Source organism: Dermacentor silvarum, chromosome 4 (genome assembly GCF_013339745.2).
Source record: "Dermacentor silvarum isolate Dsil-2018 chromosome 4, BIME_Dsil_1.4, whole genome shotgun sequence".
Taxonomy (NCBI): domain Eukaryota; kingdom Metazoa; phylum Arthropoda; class Arachnida; order Ixodida; family Ixodidae; genus Dermacentor; species Dermacentor silvarum.
The window spans coordinates 107,943,386-107,964,628 of NC_051157.2; the positions used below are offsets into that span (position 1 = coordinate 107,943,386).

At 47.4% G+C, this 21,243-nt stretch overlaps 1 long non-coding RNA gene across 1 annotated transcript in view; it reads right to left on the minus strand.

Annotated features, from left to right (window-relative positions):
• Positions 1–4,434: 4,434 nt before the first annotated feature.
• LOC119448233 (uncharacterized) overlaps positions 4,435–21,243 on the minus strand; it is a 35,983-nt gene continuing 19,174 nt past the window's right edge. Inside the window, exons 3-5 of the long non-coding RNA XR_005191000.2 lie at positions 20,420–20,515; positions 15,814–15,915; positions 4,435–5,909 (exon numbers count right to left, since the gene is read on the minus strand). This is a non-coding gene — a long non-coding RNA (uncharacterized LOC119448233). The remainder of the gene's footprint in view (positions 5,910–15,813; positions 15,916–20,419; positions 20,516–21,243) is intronic.

Below are 21,243 nucleotides of genomic sequence, written 5' to 3' on the forward strand. Positions count from 1 at the left end.
TGCGATTCCCGCGCTCCGCCCGCGGAAGGAAAGTTTCCCGTCTCCCAACTCTCTCTGGCACGCATGCGCTTGACGCGACGTTCGCTGCCCGTGCGGCGGTTATGGGACACGAGGATTCCCACAACCTTAAACAGCCTTTCTTGACTGGCAACATTAGCCGTCAATTTTAAATCCTTGCCCATTTTACTTTCGTCGCCTACCTCAAGGATATCGAAGGTGTCGTCGACATTTTGCTCACTCACTTGCTCGACTTCGGCCTTTCTGATTTGTGCAAAAAGCACACTGTGAAGTGATGAAGCTTACGGCAGGAGTTGCATCTTCTACCATAGGCGAAACACTGCCGTGGTATGTGCTGGCGATTACACTTCTTGCACCAATAATAGCTTGCTTGACGCTGGTTATCTGTTCCACTCTTCGTTGTTGTATGCCTTGAGATAGTGTCTACCATATCACTGCCTTCACGCCAGACCACCGTTCTTTGCACCAAGGCTTCGACAACTTTGCACATTTTTTCGGCTTGTTGCAGCGTTAGGCTCTTTTTCTGCAGCAGCTTTTCACATAGTCTTGTGTCATTAGTTACAAACACTATATAATCTCACACCACTGAATCTGTCAAATCGTCAAAGTTGCACTGCTCTGCCTGCTTCTTAAAGTCGCGAAAACACTTTTCAAACGCCTGTGCCTCAGCTTGATTCCTGAAGCCAAACGAATATCGTTCATAAACTTCATTTCCCACCTCGGAGCAGTAGGCTTCAAACCTCCGCGCGATGGTCCTGCAATCTCCCCGACTTTCTCCGTCGACGAACTGGAAGGTGTTGAACGCGTCGACAGCATCATCACTAACCATGCTCAGCAGGAGGGCTGCTTTAGATTATTCGGTCCTGGGATGTTCGTTTGACTCAGTCGCCTGGAGAAACAAGTGTAATTTTTAAATTTACAAGCATTTTTATGTCTACCCAACGAGGAAACCAATCCGTCCGTCCGTCACTTAAGACGATCGCTTTCAAGATAGGTCCCGCACCAGCGAGCGAATTGACCTTGGTGTTACCTCTCGCTTCAACGCGAACTAAGCGGCGAAAACACAATGCACACGAAGCTATCAACAATCAGCGTGCTCTGTTTCTATAGTAGATCGCTTTCAAGATAGGGCCCAAGCGTCTCGCTTCAACGCGAGCTAAGTGGCGAGAACACAGCCGACACAAAACTATCAGCGCTTGGCGCACTCTGCCGCCCTCTCAGATTGCTTTCCAGATAGGGCCCGCATGGTCGCGCCCTACCCAGCCACCGCCAGAGTACGGTTGAACATGGTTCATAATGGTTCGACGCGGATCGAAAAGGCGCTAAAGAGCAATAACTGCATATAATGATGGCAAAGTCATCAGCGCACCTGGCGCTGCGACCGGCAGTAGTTTGCTTGCGTCATCAATTCACCTTACGCCGCCATTGCAGTTGTTCGTGTCGCCGCAACGCTGTCATTTATACTGGTCGGATCAAGCTTCATAACATCTTTAATGACACCGGGCTGCGTGGAGATGAGTGGCACAGTGCTTACGCATACTTAGACAACTCCCAGAGGTGAACGTTTCTGCCAATTTTTTTTGCTTTAAGCATTTCCAATTCGTAGCCAGGTTACCCAACTGCTGCTGCGGAGGTTATGGTGGCCTTAGATTGAAGATTAAATTAAATTATGGGATTTTGTGTGCCAGAACCACGATCTGATTATGAGGCACGCCGTAGTGGGGCACTCCGGCAATTTGGACCACCTGGGGTTCTTTAACGTGCACCTAGATCAGTACACGGGTGTTTTTCGCATTTCGCCCCCATCGAAATGCGGCTCCATCTTCGCTTCTTCGCTGGTGGCATCAGTCTTTCATCCCACTCCTGGCACCATATATCACCCTAAGGAATGACTGAAGTGACAGCCGGGCGTCTACAACAAGAAGAACGAACGTTTCATGCATGTGTTATATTTATATGCTTGGTAGAGGTGCACAGCGCATGTTCAATGCTATATTATTTGCAAACGAGGCACACCTACCCGATACAGCGCTGTTCAATCTGATTAGCAATACGCATATTTTTGTTCAGGAAATGAAACATTAGGTAAGCAAGGGTCCGAGTTCCCCAGTTTGTTTTGAATATCGTTGATCTAAGTTGCCTATGCGGGATATGGTATTTCATATTGTCCGGGAGAAAAGATGAGGACTGAGTGTTCTAGTCGCGTAGAATTTCCTTCTGCGTCTACAGAGCAAGCATTACTTTATGCAAGTTTTACGGGGGCATACCAGTAAATCACTCCCAAGCTGTCCTGAAACATGATAGGTCTACGCAGTGATGTCGCAAGTATGAAGGGGGGTTGTGATGTGCAGGTTCTTGTTTCAAAGCAGGTCTCTGAGTCAGAGCCTCAGAGGACCGAATCAAAGGACGAAGCCGTTGGTTTCGAAGAGCAGAACGAGACATTTAATACACACGCTATGAAGGCAAGTAGGAGAAATGAATTGAAGAGCAGAGGAAATGAATAGAAAGGAAGGCACCAGTAAAATCCAAGTTAGACAACACACAGAGCTAGGGCTAGGCATAGGTGACAGCGCGGGTAACAGTTGGATGTGGAAGGCTAGTGGTAAGGCGACGGAATAAGGGCGTTCGTATAACCAACTGGATGACGGGCTGGTCGAAGACTGGGTAGAGCGCCCGATCGCATCGGCTCCGGCTCGCGGAGGGGACACGGGCAGCTGGCGGCACGTGAAGAGTGAGGCGGCGGTCTCGCCAGGCAGCTGGGCGGAAACTCGGGCCCATAGTCGGACAGCTCGACCGCTGCCTACAGACGCTGGAGCTCGCCGGTCTCAAGTAGCAGTCGGCGACCGAGTGGAGTGGCGATGCCCAGGAAGGCAGGCGGCTCGGCAGCACGGGCGGACGGCGGCAGCGTTCTGGCCGGGCAGCTGGTTGTGGAACTCGGGCCCGTAGCCTGACAGCTCTCGTTCTGCCCACAGGCGCAGACGCTCGCCGGCCTCGGGCAGCAGTTCCCGAACGGATGGAGTAGCGACGCCCAGGAATGGGTTGGCAGGAGGCCCCGGCCGGGTCAAATCCTGGTGGCTCGGGTCCGGAACCCGATGGCCGTCTTCAACCCCCGATCCGGTGGCCGACCTTCTCCTGGTGCCGCTTCTGGAACTCCTCCCCCGCCTACCAGCGTGCCTCGTTTTTCTTCCCTCTGGTCCGTGTGTTACTTTTGGATTGGTTATCTTCGGGTTCCGTGGGCATCGTTCATTGGCCCCCGTGAGCGCCGTAGTCCTTTCCAATTGGATGGCACTTGGTTTGTTTGTTTTTCTTTGTGCCGGGGTGCCTCGTGCTTGACGCTCTTTGTCGTCGTCGTCGTCTTGCGTTCACCATGTTCCCGTTCACATGTGCACAATTCACTAAACTTTGTCTTCGCGCACTACCACACACCACAGGGGTGTAGGATCTGCATTAATGAATTCTGAAACTCTCGTGTCAGAGTGCCACACACCCATTTTTTAGAATTGGTGAAGAATGGGCACACAATCAGAGCCACGCACCAAATGACTAAATAAAAAAAAGTGATGCACATAAAAAAATTTATTTATTTATTGCGGTTTATTCCTTCAGACAGTCATATTTATTTGAGCTGTAAGCCTGTGAGCCGGCAATAAAGGTTCTGCTGTTATCCAAATCTATTTTTATACACAGAACGCGGGTGCGCTTACAGCAGTACTTTGTCGGTCAGCGTACAAGGGTTAAATTATAGCGTTTGCTGGCAGTTGCATTCGGCGCACATGTTACCTTTATTTATTTATCCCCAGCATCAGAGAGCAGTCAGCAGTAGCAGATACACCAAAAGAGCGACGACAGGAAAGCAAAACGTGGCTTTAATATACCGTGGCTATAATGCGTGAAAATGTTTTCAAAACACACGCTGTCTGATTTTGCGTGAGCAGCGCGCTGCTCCGCTAAACGCCTGAAAATAAATAGGCAGCCTCAAGGTGTGACTAAAAATGCTGAAAAATGAAATAAAGATGCTCTGCCACCTGTATAAGCTTCGCTGGACTGCCGTGGCATACTTGATATAACGAGGCACTTTGATACTTTACCTCCAAGGAACAGGTGCCTCTTTTTCACGACAATGCATGTGGTGACGAGGCCCCTATTACATCTTCTTCTTTCTTTTATTGCGATAGAAATTATATGGACACTCCAGGCGCATTTCTGCCGTCCACGTCACCGTGAGGTTCCGTGCGGTAAAATCGTCGCCGCGCGCCGTATGCTTTATGTGCGAATGAAAGTGTGCGAGGGTGAGCCGGCGGTCGTTTCTCAGCCTCCGGCACGCAGACGAACGAAGCGAGAAGGAAGCGCGTCGTCTCCCAGTCGCGTGCAACGCTCCGGAGGGACGATAGCGAGTAGGTAAAATATGAGAACGCTAGTAGGAACACCTTTATTTGTTGCTGCAACATACATCAATGTATTTCTCAACTCCAGCACACCATGCGATATGGGCACAATTAAAAATAAAATGCGGCCCGCTTGACATTAGCGGTGCCAAGTCTGAACAAACAGCGTAGCAGGGTGACTTTCCTTAGCAACTGTAAAGAACTGGATGTCGACATGTCGTTGGTCATCTCCAAGTGTACTCCTCTCGTTACCGCGCAGGTGAAAATTACTACGTATTGTTTTACAATCTCGTGTTTGCTTCTCGCATAAAGTGTTCCGGTGAAGTGAACTCCTGTGACTTGAAATGGCCCCGATTCGTTAACTCTGTCCGCCGGGAGGGGAGGCATAGTTTGAGTGGCTGCCTCTTGCAATACTATACATTTGTTTAAAACTCTTTTTACAGCTTGGTGACGTTGAAATATCCAGAACTTACTCCGTAGTTGCGTTAGCGTTGCTTGAACTCCGCCGTGCAATATTATTTTATGAACGTGACGTATCAGTAGTCACGTGAAATACTCGTCCTTTGGAAGTACGATAACGTGCCGGCTTGATTCTTGGATGTAGTGCAAGCGTCCTTTCTGTCTTATGAGTCCTTTGTCGTCACAGTATACTTCTTGTCCATTTATTTTAAAGGGTTTAGTGCTTGACTTAGCATCGCCACTTGTCTTCCCGAGTAGTACTTGTGTTTGTCGTATCCAATAGGTGTCTGCAGTTACATCTTTTCCTGCAGGGAAATAGATTATATGGTCATGGCACCATTGTTAAAACGATCGAGACCGGTGACTGCTTCGAACATGAATGGTTTATTGAAGAAGTGAAGTAGCGAGCGCTCGCGCCAAGCAGCCATTCTCTCGCTCTTCATCTCCGAGTATCTTGATGATGATACTTTACAGCAACTAGCCTAAGCCTAGCAGGCCGGGGTCGCTTTCGCGGCGTTGACGCTTGGCTTGATTCTCGCGTTCTAGGTATTCCGGATCGGCTTGACAACGTCGCATATCGGCGGCTTTGTTGGCGAGGTAGGCTGGATCGGCACGAAGACGGCGACTCCTTTCCCGCGTGGCTTGAAGGCACTTCTCTCGTCTGGCAGCCTCTTCTTCCGGCGTCAAGGTGCGCTCATGTCGAGCCATATCTCGGTAGGGCGGAGAAATGCCCGGGCGCCGCCGCGCGCCCGCTTTCATTAGCGCGGTCAAATGACTCTGCTGACACGTGCTCGGCGCAGCTATGACGTCAGTGTCCAGACTCCTCTCTCGCGAGCATAGCGGTGCAGCATAGCGCGCGGCGCACGCTATGCTCGCGAGAGACGTAGCTCCTCCTCACCCAACCAGATGTAGCGTTGCACACCGGAATTTTGCCAAGCTTCTCCGCTGTTGAAAGTTGTTTAGACAATTAGATTCTTCCTGGCCCGCGCTTTTTGCGCGGATGTTGTTGTAGTGGTATTGGAAGCGGCGGCAATCTGAGCGGGACCTCTGCAAAAAAAAAAAAAAGAAAGTGCAGTGCAGTGCTCTGTTGTTGTGTTAAAAATGTAAAAAGGCTTCGTGAAACGGTATTAAAAACCGACTTATTTCGCTCAGTGAAAGTCACATAAAGCACAAAACCCGAATACAGGGATATTTGCACAAAATATAAACTTGCAGAAAACTTAGCAACGCGGACGTTGCTTCGCTCTCGGTTCATTAGGATAGGTTGCAAACGTTTACATTATTTCCCTAAATCCGCTAGCTATAACTGGAGCAGCTTATAAATGAGAATATTATGATGCGGCTTGCCGTATGCTTATGGCGCTCGCAAAAAAAGATGCATTAGCACAATCGGCACCGTTGCTTCTAGCAGCTGTGCAAAACAGTTTTTACGTTTTTCGGCATTATTTACAACAGTTAGTATAAAAGCAGCAGCTAACTGGCGAAAAAATAGAGACAGCTACATCACATGTAGCAGGGCTCGGGTATGTTTAATACTAGTTTTAAAAGCAAAGCGAGGTTTACGTACAGAATAGTGGAAGATTTTGGTAGCAGGCCTTCCACAGTTCAATGTATATCTCATTCACATGAGCTTAGTGGCTCGTAGTTTTATTAAACCAGTGCAATTATAGTACCACTCATCCAAAATGAGTACCAGCCATTTACTTCAAGGTGACGAAACCCCAAAACATTTTTAGGGTAAGCAACGTTTGCGTAGGTTTTGTAAGTAGTCTTACTACACTGCAGCAAGCTGAAAATACACAGTGACTTTCATTATTTGACCTAACATCTGTGACAGGCGCCATGCTCGCGACTCTGCTGTTAGGTGCACGTACTGGTGAAATTCTAGGCTTATTTGAAAGCTTGAAGCAGTCATACGTGCAGGCACAGCAAAAAACTGACACTTCTTTGTCCTCACTTCATTGCTGCAAAATGGTCTACAACACACATGTTTATCTAGAGTGAGATGGAAAAAATAAAGTTGAGATAATTATGAGAGACGAATTCTCGCAGCCACCGGCAGTAGCGGCGGCACTTCATTTAGCGTGATTGAAACTACGTATATGGTTGCCGCAGCGAGAAGGCTGCCAAGTCACAAAAAAAAAGAAAATAGGAAACAGCCAAAAAAAGCTAGCTGTTGGGAAACCTAAGCGGGGAAACTGCTAGTGTCTGTCGAGATGGAATAGTGGTAGTGCTTCGGCGGCCGCTTTATATGCATATTTAGGGTGATTAGAATTTATTGGGAACTTAGTAAAATTTGTGGTATGTGCTTTTGTCTTCGGCTGACCTCTATCCCGCCTGCTTTCGTCACTGGGTAGTCCATGGACTAGTGGGTAGGATATCGGGCTCCTGTGCTGAGGGAACCGGGTGCGAAATTTACCTTTGACCACCTTGGGTCCCTGGGTCTGTGTCACTGGGTACATGCTGCCTTTCAATGAACCTCTTTCACGAAAACTCTGGCCACTTGGAACTAGAACGCGTGCGGGGTCTCGTAGCCCGTGGGCGAAAAAGCTCGCTTCCTAGCACGTTTCCAAGCACTGGGCATGTGCCACTCATAATGGCACATAACCAGTGCACCATATACACCAAAACACACCCATGATAAGATATATTGCTAATAGAATTACCATCCCCAATAATCTTCAAAAGATGGATGCGCCACCAATTCTAGTCGAATGTGTAGTGTGACTAGAAACTTGAAAGAAAAAAAAAAAAACATGATATGCATGTTGTCATTGTATCCTGAAAAAGAATGATTATTCACCTATAGTTCATATTTTGCACCTTAGAACCTTACAACGCATCTCTACTCTCATTTAAGAAACAATGGTTGCATTAACTTTCTATTTGTAAAGAACCTGAGATATGCTGTGAATGGTGTACACCAAAAGTTGGAAGTGCTTATGTTAATTGGGAGCGTTTACAATATTTACTGAATAATCGAGTTCTCTACAATCACACGCGCGATATATGAGGCGCCTAGTAAGGTTCTGTAGCTTCAGTGACGAACTAAACGAGGCACCTTGTTTAGGTTTGGAACAAACTGAGGCGTGAGGAGGCCTGTGTACGACAAAAGTGTGAACTGTGTATGGTAATTATATCCGTTGTAGGGAATTGCTTATACACTTCATACCAGACAGCTAGAAACGTGTTTTATGAACTGCGTGCGAAGTTTCTTTTATATCCTGAAAGGACTTGGTGTGCCTCACAGTTTACATTTAAAGAAAACATGGCACATTTAAGGGCGATTGTCCTGGCAAATTTTCAAGGGTGTTAGTAATTACGGTGAAATATTTACCGAATTTGTAAAACATTACCTGAAGAAAAAATCGGAGACGCTCTACAGCCATTACCATAGATGTTTCTCAGCGTTTGCGGATAACTAGACTCAACACAAAGACTCATAGGAGCACGCAGACGCGCACTGCCCTAGCGGTGAGCAAAACTTCAAAGACGACGCGATTTTGCACTGTGAAGGAGCCAACTCTGGCAAGCGGCTGCCGTTCAATACCGAAAGGTGAAAAAAAACACCCTATTTTTGGTCGACAGTTTGAATGCAGTCATATTGTACATTTATTAAACATGCAAATTATCATGAACATTGTTACTTTGGCAGTGACTTTTATGGCAAGTTCATAGAGCTGTTATTTATTGCTACGCTTAATCGCATCCAGACCATCGTCATACTAGAGTGCCATTGCGTTGTAATGTGTAGTTTATACGTCGAAGGTTTGACGAAGCCGCAGGATGGCATTACCGATCTTTCGGCGATAGTATACTTATCCCGCTGCATGAAAGTAAGTAAGGTTTGTCTTATATGTTCATGGAACCATTGTCTCGCGTATAAGGTTGCAGAGCCCTTTTAAGCACTAGCTTAATAGAATAAGTCCTAATCAGACCCAGAGTCGGCTCATAGACCTCAGCCTACCTGCCAAGCAATGTCAATTGAAGCATTGTCCTCACGCTCCTAGTTCGTAGTGCAGAAATGTACACTTCTAGGGCATGGTTGGCTGTAGCCAACCATGCCCTAGAAGTATACAATTGTATTCCGTACGCAAACCGTTATGCGCTGACCATGCAGTTGCGTACCGTCGTACGATTTTGACTACAAACTGGAAAGCTGTCTAGACTAAATGGGACAGTTATTCTTGAACAGCCTGTCGAGCACAATTAAGGAGACGGTCAAGTGTCTGTCTGCAGTCGAATATTTTCATCGGGAGCTACCACAAAAATTTTCTTATGACCGAAATGTTCCTTGAACAATTACACATTGTGCAAAAATGGTAATTTGCTACTGTCCTCCGCAACTACGCTTTCTACTCCTTTAGCATTGGGTTTACGCATTTTCACCAAGTGTTCGTGGCCAGTACAACGACGGCTACAATATTTGAGGAATTCGCAGGGGGGGGGGCAAGCATCATGGTTTGAACAGCACCGCACGCATCCCAACGACTCTCACACGTTCCCGTATTCAGAAGCGGATCTCAACTTGAAGCCCATGCTTGACTTGATCTAAAGGATGCCTAGCGTGAACCTAGCCAGGACGCTCATTGCGCTTTCTTCGTGTTGTTTACAACAGGCGTCATTTAGATCCAAATCAAGCATGGGCTTCAACTTAAGATGGATATCTGAGTACGCGAGTTGTGGCTTCATGTAAGCGTATTCCTTTATTTAATGGGGCCATCTTATGAATTTGTTTCATGGCTTATTGCGATGATGGCTGTTTGAACACACCTATGTTAAAACTCTTCTTTTTCTTTGCATCCTAGATATGTGCTTACTGCAATGTCCTGGGTACTTGTAACGGTTGACATTTTCGTCTGCAATAGCTCAGCCTGTGTAGCTCTCTGGCGAGCCCAGTCCCGAAGTGATCCTAAAAACGCAGATGATATTTGACGCCTCAATTTTACAGAAAAAGCTGTCATGAATGCCCCATGCTGTTGAAAGCCAAATTTAAATTTGAGCCTACTATTTAAGATCAAGCGCTTCGGAGCGTAGTGTCACCGCAGTACGCCCTCTAGTGACGTATAGGTCTTACTTTCCAGTTTGGCTTGTTGCAGTAACGTCTTCAACGTTCGACAAGCCTTCAGCCATATTAAACTTGGAAACCTTGGGACCATTGTTCACCTGGGCATATTGTTACGGATGAAGATGCACGGGAATGACGATATAAAAGTATATGTACAAGCGGATTTGCATGTAGCCCTGCCCGTAACGGACCGCGCACGCAAGGTGTAACGTCGTCCTCATCGTCTCTTCAATCATGATAGGCCTGCTCTTGGTGACTGATCCGTAGCATTACCCCCGTCAGCAGTAGCACCGTCCCGGAGCTTTAAATGGAGTCGTCTGAAGCACAATGACAGATCTTGAGCATTGATACCTGAAGACGTCAATAGAGGGAAGGAAAGACGACGAGATGCAATTGACTAGAGGCAGTCTCGTAGGTAACAGGCGTCACGCGGCGCAAAACACGGTATGGTCTCGTGTACCGGAGAAGCTTATTGGAGAGGCCCACATGGCTGGAAGGGAACCAAAGAAAGGAGCAGCACACCAGGATAGAAAGTCGCTTCGCGGTGCGAAGCACCATAGCGCCATTTCTGGTTGCTTTGTGACGCCGTAAGCCGCGCGCGGGAAAGCTGACGAGCGTGGTCTGCCAGCGCGATGGCATCACGTGCGTACTATACCGAGGGGAGGCGGCAGATGGTGGGAGCATAGTGTTGAGTGGTAGAGTCGGCTATCTTCCGTACAATAGCTAGAAAGGCGAAAATCCAACTGTATGCAAAAGTTACGTAGGAAAGAACAAGGTCGCTATCGCGGTGGCCCGTCCGGCTAAACGTACACAGCGAGCATGTCTATGAAAGTGCGGTTCAGGCGTTCCGTGAGGCCGTTGGTCGGGGGATGGTAAGAAGGGGTCAGCTTGTGTTGCGTCGAACAGCAACGCAGTGTGTCGGGATGACCTCAGAGAGAAAGTAACATGGTCAGTGAGCAATTGTCTCGGGGCGCCGTGAATCAATATAACGGCATGTAACAAGAAATCCGCGACATCAGTTGCACAATAGGTCGGCAGAGCTCGGATAATTGTGTAGCGCGTCGCATAATCAGTAGCCACTGCAATCCACTTGTTTTCCTATGTTGATACGGGAAAAGATTCCGAAAGGTCTAGTCCAACGGGAAAGAATAGTTCCGTGGGTATGCCGATTGACTGAAGATGATCAGCAGGTAGTAGCGGGGGTGTTTTGCGACGTTGGCGTGATTCGCAAGGGGCCACGTAACGGCGGACGGAGCATGCAAGGCCTGGCCAAAAGAAACGACGTCAGACACGCTCACAAGTGCGAAATACACTACGGTGTCCGGCAGAGGGCACATTGTGACATTCAGTTAGGACACCCTGTCGTAAGTGTTTTGACACGACAATAAGGAGGCTAGGTCCATCAGGTTGAAAACTGCGGCAGTGTAGGACACCTTCCTGAATGAGAAACTGCAGGACGGATGTGTCATTAGGAGATGATTCTAGGCGACTGATGGTTTCCGGAAACGAAGGATTGTGGTCTTGTTCTTCATCGATGTATATGAAGTCCGACAAAAAAATAGAGTTGTTGGTGTCTTCATCAGCATTATCAGGGTTGTCGATCGGATACCGGGACCAGCAATCGGCATCCAGGTGCAGGTGGTCGGATTTGTAGACGATCGAATATGACATTTTTTTGTAGACGCATGGTCCAGCGACCAAGCCGTACGCAATGATTTTTCAAAGAGGACAGCCAGCACAGGGCTTGGTCATCGGTAACTACAGATGTGGGTCGTCCGTATAAGTACGGTCTCAATTCCCCAACCGCCCAAATGAGGGCCAAACACTTGTGATCTGTCATAGAATATTTGCGCTCAGCGGCTGTAGGCGGTTAACGTAGGCGATGACACGGTCTTGGCCATGTTGACGTTGGGCTAGTACTACACCGACTCCATGGCCACGTGCATCGGTGCGGACCTTGTTAGGTGCCGCCTGGCCAAAGAGGGCAATAGTCGGAGGAATCGTGAGCAGGCTGATGAGGTGTGAGAACGCAGAACCCTCTTCCGGGCCCCATGGAAAAGACACGTCCTGCCTCAAAAGCTCACTAAGTGGCCTCGCTGTGCCCGAAATATTTGTCACCAAGCGGCGGAAGTATGAGCATAGCCCTAGAAAGCTGCGCACTTCCTCTCCTTTGTAGATCTTGGAACAGGGAAGTTCTTGAAGGCGGAGATTTTTCCTGGTCTGGTTGCACACCATTAGTGTCTACGAGATGCCCAAGCACTGTGATTTGGCGTCTACCAAAGTGACATTTGGATGAGTTCAGCTGTAGTCCAGCCCGACGTCGTGGATGGCTGAGAGGCAATCTATACGTGTCTTGAAAGTTGATGAAAAACGATGACGTCGTCCAAGTAGCGTATACATATGGACCATTTGAAGCCTCTAGGCACAGTATCCATCATACGCTCAAAGGTGGCCGTAGCATTACAAAGCCTGAACAGCATAACCTTGAATGGGTAAAGGTTATCAGGTGTTAAAATACCGTGTTTTCACGGTACATATTGTCCAAAGTAATCTGCCAGCAACCAGAATGTATGTCGATGGACGAAAAATAGCAGGCACCATGCAGAAAATCAAGAGCATCATTAATACGTGGCAGAGGGTAGACGCCCTTTTCGGAATTCTGTTGAGGTGCCGATAATCCACACAGAATAACAATGTGCCGTTTTTCTTTTGACTCACACGACAGGTGATGCCCAGGGATGGCAAGATGGCTCGACGGTGTTCTTGGAGAACATCTTGTCAAGTTCGATTCGAATAATTTGACGCTCATCGGTGGGTAACCGATATGGGCGTCGATGACTAGGAAGCGCCTCACCAGTATTTCTGCGATGAATCAGGCCTGTGGTTTGTCCAGGGGACGGGCTTTAATGTCGAAAATGTCAAGGTAGGAAGGCATCACGTAGTGGGTTTCTTCAGTCTGCTGAGATATTAAGTCAGAAGCGATCTTCGACTTGATGGCACTGTCAGGGCAAGAATCGCACTGATAATGAGCAAGAAAACCTGGAGAAGCAGGCACCGCGAAAGTTTCTACTTTGTATTCATTGAAGGCGCAAAGCAGGGCGAATGGGATGTCTTTTGGCAGCACTTTCGGTGCCAAGCTGAAATTGACAACAGGAAGGCAGATGCAGTTGGCCACTAAATATAGACATAACAGTATGGGGTAATGTGGTATGTAATATGATGAGCGTCAAAACATATTCGCCATCGGGAACTGGCGGCGACGGGATGAAGTTGACGTAAGTTAACGCCTGCGGTGGCAATCTGCCGTACTCGGTGAAACTGAGGCGGCTCGGACATGGTTCAGCGGGAACCAGAAGAGGAAGATCCAGACGGAGGGTTCTGACCGAACAGTCGATAAAGGTGGAGTGCGCGGCAAGGAAGTCTAGGCAAGGAAGTCAGATCACGTCATGCGGGCATATCGCAAGGACGGCGAATTGAAGAACAGTGTGACGATAGGCGATGAAAACACGAGCGGTGTGCATTCCAACGACCGCAGCTGTTTCGACATCGGCGACACGGACGGCTTGAGTGATCGCAGGCATCAGAATTTTCTCCAGCTTTCGGTGAAAAGGAACAGTCATGATAGAAAGGTGTGCCCCAATGTAGATGGGTGCAGTCAATTGTACACTGTCGATCTGCGTATCCAGGAGGTTCTGTTCGGTAGAGATCATCAATAGAGAATTTTCGGTCAGTTTAGGCAATGCAGCACCGTTTCTTCGAGCTGCATTGCTTAATTTTCCGTCTGGGAGCGTCTTAGAAAGGTCGGGGTGGATGGTCGACGGGGCTTGGGGGCACAAAACTGGCGGCGTTAGGTTGAAAGCGAGCGGCAGTAGTGGGGTTCAGGCACATGTTCTTGAGGAGCAACATAGTCAGAGCTGGGCATATGCGATCGACAGCGGATAGGCGCATTACCCTAACCATGTTAAATTTGTCCGTGATGTAAAACTCAAGCGACTTCGGCAATGAAGAGGGATGTGGGCGACGCGGTGAGAATGAAAACATATAGGCTTGTCGTTGGGAGTTCGGCATGCGGACGGATTCTGTAACCGTGGAGGAATGTCTGATGTGGGTCAAGGTCAAGTTGCAAAATGTGGCTGGACATCGGAGCAGAGAGCCCCGGTTGAGGTGGAGCTGCAAAATGTGGCTCGACATCGCAGCGAGGATGCGAGGAAACAGAGTAGGTATCAATGTTGGCGATCTCCTGTCGGGCGACGGCTTGGTTAAGGGGTATAGTAACCGAATGTGGGCCGAAGGACTGAGGTTCCAGGGTAGCCGGAGCGGCCGCTTCGAGTTTACGCCGAAAAGTACGTGTATCATTATTGCAGGTGCTGGCTGGGCGAAAGATACCATCACACGATGATGTCGCTGGTGTATTCGGCAGGCGCTGGAACTGATGCGCGATGCGCCGGCTTTTGGCTTGTTCGAGGTGGCCGCATTTTTTATTGATGGCGTGAACAGTCACAACGTTCGTAAATGCAAGCAAGTTGAAGACATTGGCGGGAATATCTTTAAGAACGTGCGCAACTTGGTCCACCTTGGCCATGCTTTCGTCGGCGTTACGGCCAGAGAGCTAAGACGTCATCTATCTAGGTTACATATGGCTCCATTGCCGTCTGCATGCGAATTAATAATTCCTTCTTGGCAGCGAACTGTCTACCCAAAGTGTTCGCAAAGAAGTCGAGAATCTCCAGCTCAAAGCTGTGCCAGCTTGTGAGCTCGTACTCATGGGCTTGAAACCATACTCGAGGCATTCCACCGAGGTAAAAGATAACGTTCGCGAGCATGATAGTAAGGCCCCACCTGTTATTGCTCATGCGTTCGTAGGGTTCAATCAGTCATCGACACCTGTACCGTACAGGCCTGAGAAGACGTCCGTATCTTTGGGGGCGGAGAGTGAGATGAAAGTCGTTGTGGTAGGTAGGGTAGGCCGGTGTAGTCGAAGTTTGTTGACAGGATACTGTGGTGAACACCTCCAGTGAGCTTCCGCTGCGGAGCTCCGTGGCGAGGACAGGGACCGCAAACCTCCACCAAATGTGTTACGTATAAAGTTGCAGGGGAATAACGATATACATGTATATAAACAAGCGCATATGCGTGCAGCCTTGCCCAGAACGAACAGTCCGTGCAAGGTTATAACGTCGTCTTCGTCGCCTCTTCAATCATGATAGGTCTCCTCTTGGTCAATGTTCCATAGCACAATTATGAAGTGTCCATATCTCTTCACGGAGCGCCAAAAATGTTCCTCACCATCCTCCACCAACTGGTGGAGGCTTCCAGGAGCTGCCATACGAAAGCGTAACACGTCCGGAAGCACTGGTGCTTCTGCTAGTAGCGCCTCACAGATGGCAGCACGCCTCCCTCATCCCCGTACGTGTTTAGCGGTGGCGGGCGAAGCAAGAGACAGAGGCAGAGACAAAGTACTTATTCAGCAAGCTAGACCATAAGAGCAATAGTGGTCACAGTGCTTATATAGCGTAGAGCGTATACGCTACACTGTAAGGTAATAACTGGGCGCACGTACATACACATTACAAATGCCTGAATGATGAGGTCATTTAAGTTTATAATGACGCGTCACAGTTCATTTTCGTTCTGAACTAACGAAAGTTCGTAAAATTTTGATGCTAAGTTTTCGTTTTGTTAAAATCAGGCTTTAAATAAATGGCTTTCACTGAAAATTTTAAAAGGAATAAGGATAACATTATATCAATTAGCTCGTTGTAGCCCATTTCCTTATAACTAAGTTTCACTCTATTCATAAGAATGCGCTTTCATGAAAAATTGACGCATTTATGCCAACTTTCTCCAAATAAGGGTACCCTTTCAGGAGAAAGTTGGACTTACCACAATGACAATCACAGTAGGTCGGATAATGACTACAACAGAAGTTAGTGGCGTCTTCGCATTGTCTTGACCACTGGAGGAAACAAGCTTGTTTCGCCGGGGCTGAAAACATGAGAAAAAGAAGAACGTTTGTGTGAAAATGGCATAAGAGTAGTTGCTTCTTTGAGAAGAGTGTGCAAAGATCGATAAAACATACTGTAGGATATCTCAATCTTACATTGGTTTCGCATTTTAGAGCATATAGAGTGGTCTGTATACTTACTGCAGTGAAAAAAGCGAGGCCACGACCATTTTTTAAATGAAAGTTATGGATAAAGATTGCTTCAGCAATGCACAAAAGTAATAGGGGAGACCTTTCATGTAAATGTCAGGTGAATAGGAGTATTAACAAACGACGTCCTTTTATGGTGTACGAAGTGGTACTTAATTGATAATTTGCTTACGAGTTCTGCGATATTTTCTGAGGGACATTTGTGGATTTGGTAGAAGAGGAAAACACAACCTGTGATATCGTAGTTGCCCTGTATCATCTTTGGTGCTTAACATTTTACTTGCGTAAATATAGTGACAATATCTGGAGGCTGATATCTCATCCAGGGCTTCCGCTTGTGGATGAGCAGCGAATGAACAGGACACTTCGTTCATTGGAACAAGAATCATCGTAAATGGAAGACGAGAGGATGACTTGACACATACGAGAGGACCTTTTTGACTTTTATCTATCTAGCCACACTGTAACTTTTCTGTAATTAAATTTTGCCAAGCAACTAAATAGAAAAATATTCAGTCTTAACGCACATGTTCCAAACTATGTCAAGTGACGCTTTCGGGACGCGGTTAGGAAATGCTCTAAATTTATCAATTTCATTCCAGAGAAAACTGACGTGCGCCTGTACTCTCGCGAACCCATGCTACTCAATCTGAGAAATCATATACTGGCTTTCGTTTGTCGATTTCTCCTTTTTTATTTTAAAAATAGTGGCCGCTTCTTGGCCATCCGCCGTTGTGGGTATGTGCCGTATAATGGGAGCAATAATCGTCATCAACACCCGGCGATTATCTGAAAGTGCTAGTTGGCGTTGGCACGGTATGTATTACCCGATTCTTGACCAATCTCTTTGTGGGCTTATCCCATAGTATGAAAATCATCATCATAGTCGACACATGGCGACCACCTGAAAGAGCTAATTGTTGTTTACACGGGTAGAGCGACCTAGAATGTTCTAGTACACTCTAGCACGGGAGTTGCATACCTGCGACTGTGGTCTAATGGTTAGAGCCTCAACCTGCTGCGCTGGGCAGAGGGGATTTGAATCCCGAGGCTGGACGCGCTTCTTTTCTTTTGTTTTCAGATTGAGGATGGAATCTAGCCGGCAAGAACCCGACCGGCGACCGACCGACCAGTCTAGGCGAAAGCATGGAATGGTAGGCAAAGATAGCTTCACTTTAATAGGACGGGTAAATCATTGGGGTTTATTCTAAGCATCTGCCAGCTGTAGAGCTTTCGCCCGATGTCGTACACCCATGAATCTACTGGATTGCGTGTCAGGGAGTGGCAGCGTAGTGCAGATCTGGCGCAATTTCCTCAAAGTGACGTACTTTACGATGTAGCATGTCAATCTTTTTCCATCCGGCGAGCCAACATTTTTCTTTGAGCTAGGTGGGAAGAAGAAAACGAATAAAACACGCACAGGCTAGCCACTCTGTGTGGGTCTGTCCAGCTGAGAACAAGATTTTCAAGTATAAATATTACCCTTTAAAAAGTCTCCAGTGGCTGGCAAAATATATGGAAACTAGCAACCCTGCAGTTGCTTAAAGACCGGGCTCTACGAAAAAAAGTGTGCGATGTGTTTGGTTACTTAGTGAGCATAGCAATATCGTCAAAAATATAAACCGTGGCTGGTTAGCCTTACACTACAGCACGTTTTTGTACGCCACTCTGTAGTGTACAGACGTCGAGGCACAAAAATGGAGTCATTCGATCATCGTTTGCATCAGCAAGCATAAGCATTGCTCAATTGTAGCTGACGACGTCATCATGTGTTTACCCGGGGCATAGAACGATGGGTAGCTGCAGCAGCGGCAGTAACGGTTGCAATGGTAGCCGCGGTAGCAGCCCCGTAGCTCGGGCTACTGATCTCGCTAATTGCAGCAAGGCTGGAGATCGCTGTGGCCTAGGACAGCGGCCACAACGGCTGATTACCTGGTCCAGTTGTCCATTAGGAGCGCAGGTCCTTCACGCTCTTGACTTTTCGTGAGGCGGCCCGGTACAGCCGCCCACTTCGTCTGGCTTCCTGGAATGGCGCTCACCTCGACTGATTCCTTGGACCTATTGCCTAGCAAGAACTTAGACCCTTGACGGCTTCAGAACGACACGGAAACATGTTTGTGGTTCTCTGGACCGTGCGTCCAGTAAGAACCTGCCGACCTTGAAGGCTGATCAGCACAGATCGCCGTACGCGCCAGTAATACCTCAACACTTCTCCGACCTGTGAACACCACGTTGTTCTGTCCGCGTGCATGCTGTTATGTAATAACAAATATGTATATATATATATATATATATATATATATATATATATATATATATATATAGCGCTAAAACAGCTGTACTAAAAATACGACAGCAAAAGCAATAGAGACATGTGTTTTGAAATCATATCTAATAGTTCATATTAACATAGTGGCGGTCCGTAGAGTTATATGTCCAAAACGAATTTCAACATCATTGTCATATTGCATTGAAAGTACACAAGAAATGCTGGACGCTGGTTGAGGGGCTGCTAACAACATGGAGTTAATTTCGTGCGTATATAGTAACTATAGCTTTTTTTTCCAACTTGGAGATTAGATCTGTTGAAACGCCGGCGACCCTAGCTAGACACTCTACCTCTCTTTACTCAACTTTTAGGCTGCATGTGAAATATAAAGACAGCGAGCTCCCAGATGATTGACAAGTTATTCCCCCCAGCTCCACAACTAACTGCAGAAAGGGCCAATGTGAGCACCATTATGACGGCGTCCGTGGCTGTCATCGCGGCGTCGCTTCTGATCGAGTTGGACAGGAACTGTTTTCTCCTGCCTTCGGCATCAGACCAAAGTGAACGTGCTTCGGCTGCGGATAGAATACATCATGCAGTTGACGACCCCGACGCAACCGCTTCAGCGGTGGTCCTCGCTACATCATCCTCAGATGGGCGGGACCAGAACAGCTCCGCCATGTTGTTGGGGCCAGCTCAAGGTGAGCACGTTGCGCTGAATTCGGAGAACGCGACTAATAATGAGCTGCAGAGTGAAGGGCTAGGTATTAAGAGTGCTGCTGTTTGGGCGAGTTGGAATTACATGCTGCAATTACATATTGCATAATGCTAGTACGCACACCTACCCCAGTAGCCCCCCCCCCCCACCCCAGACACAAGGTCGATGTTTTTCTGAAGACGTCACTGAATTAGCTGTTACTTTCTTCTGAGGGTTCTGTGCAAGGTGTTCGGGTTTGCGTATTGAAGTAGGTATCGTTTTGGAGAAAATCGCATAATTTATCGGGAAATGGGTAGATTTAGGAACTGAGGATCTACTCGTTTAATTTTTTTTCAGAAGAATGGGCCTTCAATTTTAACGCGAAAGCGTTAAGGGCCCCGTGTCGCAGAAAATCGGAGTCGGTGTCCCGCGTCAACGGCGTTCTCCGTAGGAGAAAAAATATCCGGAACAACGCATCCCGACCCACGCAGGCCCTCTGCGTGGTGCATAGGCGTTGCTGAATTGAATTTCTAAAAGTGAAATGCGTGACAAAATTCGTAAAGTATGACTTACACACAATTTACAGACAAGATAGCGTCGGATTGTAATTTGAATATACGCGAAAACATAATTCCGTTAAGCAGAAACTCAAACGCAAACCCTTCTTCCAGCTGCCGTTTGAGCTCTTAGTGGGAGCGGCTTGCCCCGCTCGGTTTCTTGCAACATCATCCAGATGGCGCTCGCCTCTACGCATCCGCGGCAGCGGCTGCGCCCACCATGTGGAAATAACAACAACCAGAAAGCTCGCCTTCATGCATAGCGTTGGCCTCCAGAATTTTTAAGTATACATTACGCGAACATAAGCTGCAGTTTCCGGCATGCGTGAGAAGCAGTGAGATATCTTTGAGGTGAAGAGGTTAGAGGTGAAGCTTAAGCGTAATCCAAGATTTTTATTTTCGCCTGTGAACTTGCGCTCGTATTATTGTGAAAGAAATTGTTCTACGTGAATTGATTCCCTTTCTTGTATATATTCGTAATGACCCAGAACTAGTGCGTGCTAAGGATCGCTACAGTCGCGAATAATTCTACTCTAATACGAAATAGTAGCATAACTGCCAACTATGAAATATAATAGATTATTTGTTCAATGTAACTATTTAAAATAGGTAATTTTAGTTTATGCAGGCAATGCATTGTAGTAATAACGTTGTATTTAAGCGTCTTCAGTTCTAGAACAGTTATTGAAGAGGCGCACTGAAGGAAACGTCTTATACCAAAATTGATTATTTTCCGTACACACTGGCTTGGCCGCAGGCATCGTGGAATTACAATGCGTGTAAGGGGCTAGAAATGTGTGGCAGATGCTTACAACACGCAAAATGGTGCTCCCTCCTGTTTTTTCGCAGGCAGTTTGGTATTTGGCCTGGAGGGCACTCTCCAACCCGTTCTTCGCATGGTCTGAAACCTAAGAAAGCAAATAAAAGCACCTATTCATAACCAACCTTTCAAAGTCACAATGTAGATTAGTGCCAATATATTTCAGCAATTTCTATAGGCCCTTTCCTAAGGTCTTTTGCCCCGTAATCCACTTTTAACAATTTTCAACACCAGGAAACCTTCAGGTAACCATGACAACTGTCTATTGTGCCTTCTTCACTCACAGTAAGTCTAGAGAACTATAGAGCTGTCGATAGAGCTAGAACAATATAAAAAAAATCTGTCAGCCCTTCCACTGGGGTGGAGATAGAAGACCAGCGAAGCTGTACTATGGTGGGAATTATGTAATTCCAATTATGACTATTATGATGTGATGGTGTAATTGGTTATTTGAACTATTAAAGAATGAGAAATATATATGATCCGGTGGTTTTCATTTATTTAGTGACCACAGGGACCATGGCCTTATGGTCGCTACGGTACACCGCCATAGGGTGTACGGCAGAGGTTGGCACGTTCTTCATAAACACGTCACAAACGCCACGCGCAAACAACGCGACAACAAACACGACCACAGTTGTGCGCGTTGTTTGTGTGACCGCACACAACCGCTGTGAAAACGCTGGCTACGTGACGAACGGCTACACGCCATTGTCGACAATGTTAGGGGAGAGGCGGGCGAGAGCCCAGAGAATCGGCGGCAGAGGCCGGCAGGACTGCGCGCATGCGCCGCAGTGGGAGAGCGGGCACGCACAC